This window comes from Myotis davidii, unplaced genomic scaffold (genome assembly GCF_000327345.1).
Source record: "Myotis davidii unplaced genomic scaffold, ASM32734v1 scaffold330, whole genome shotgun sequence".
NCBI lineage: Eukaryota > Metazoa > Chordata > Mammalia > Chiroptera > Vespertilionidae > Myotis > Myotis davidii.
Genome location: NW_006283770.1, coordinates 83,364 through 84,923, shown reverse-complemented (window position 1 = coordinate 84,923; position 1,560 = coordinate 83,364).

The following is a 1,560-nucleotide window of genomic DNA, read 5'->3' as shown; positions in this document are numbered from 1 at the left end:
CAGGGCCTGTGTTGAGTGTCTGCCCCCTGGTGGTCAGTGTGCATTATTGTGACCAGTCATTCTGCAGTTCAGTTGATTTTCATATTAGGGTTTTATATAGATTGTCAGACAAGCCTGGTGTTTCTTTAGCAATATGCTGTTGTGGGACAATTTCTCTTGGGTTTCTTGTATGCAGAGGCACTGGTGGCCCTTCGTTTCAGACTATGTTTTCAAGGATGTTTGTATAGCAACTAGCCTTGGAAGATGGAGATAGTGTTTCCCTCCAGAACAAAGGGCAGACATGCTTGCAGTGAACTGTAAACTATTTAGATTCCCAAAGCTCAGGTTTCTTTTCCTGTAATGCAAACATCTGATACATAACGGGGCCCATCCACATAGTCTGAATTCACCCCTATTCTTTGGATTTTTGCTGAAAGTGGCAAGAAGTAACCAGGATGGATGACCATGAATTAGATCTACTCTTCCCCCTAATGTAACAATAGCGTAAGATACCGCGGTTTATTCCATAAGAAACAAAAGGAGACAGTTTTCCATGGAGGATGTTTTGATATCAAATAGCAATATTCATGCTCTTCTTAGCCTGCAGAATCTGTGTCTTCACTGTCAAAGCCTTACTTCTTTCAGTTACCCAGTACTATATTTTAGGTTCTATGGCCTGAAACACTCCATTTCAGGTACCAAATCTGTTCGGTTAGGTTGGCTCCAAGTAACAAAACAAAACTGACCGTATAGTGGCTTAGACAAATAAGGGGTGAGTGCTCCTTACAAAACTAGAAATCCACAGGTAAGCTCCCTAGGGCTTCATAGGTGGTTCCATAATGAACCAGGATGAAGAAAGATGAAAGGATAAAGGCTCCTGCCATTGAAGTATGCGTCCATTGAAGTAACTTTTGATAATGTGCCTCCCTCCCCCCAGCAATTTTCCTTTCATCTTAGGCAAAAGATGCCACGTCCCCAACCCAGTTGCAAGAGTCTTGAGAAGAATTCTCTAGGTGGGCATGATGCCACCCTGAACAAAAGCAGGATTGTGCTAAGAAAGTAAAAAGAGAAAAATGTATATTGGATAAGTTACCAGCAGTGTCTGCCACAGCAAATTTTCAAATTTAAATATTATATAGGACAAATAAACTATATCTTTGAGCTATATCAGTTCTGCAGGTTTTCTGGGTACATGAACATGGAGGTAAGGAGAACAGACACGAGAGGACTTCAATAGTCCAGATAAGAAATGATGAAAGTCTGGATAACAGTGTAAGTTCAAAGGGTGGAAGAGCTGTTTGGAGTTGGGGAAATCAGCTTTATTACTGGTTTTAGATGATAACCCTTTTCTTTATGTCCCCTTCCAAGTGTAGAAAGCTCTACCTAGTGTCCACTTTGACACTTCTGTCACTCCATATCTTTATCTCCCTCTCTGCCCAATAGGAAGTTGAGGTATTTCTCTGATCAATATGTGTGGGAAGAATATCTTATGTTCATTTCAGGTCCACCATTCTCTCCTGGAGGCAAAGTTGCCTAACTTGTTTGAGCCTCTCTTGCTTCATCTTTAAATGATAATAGAAT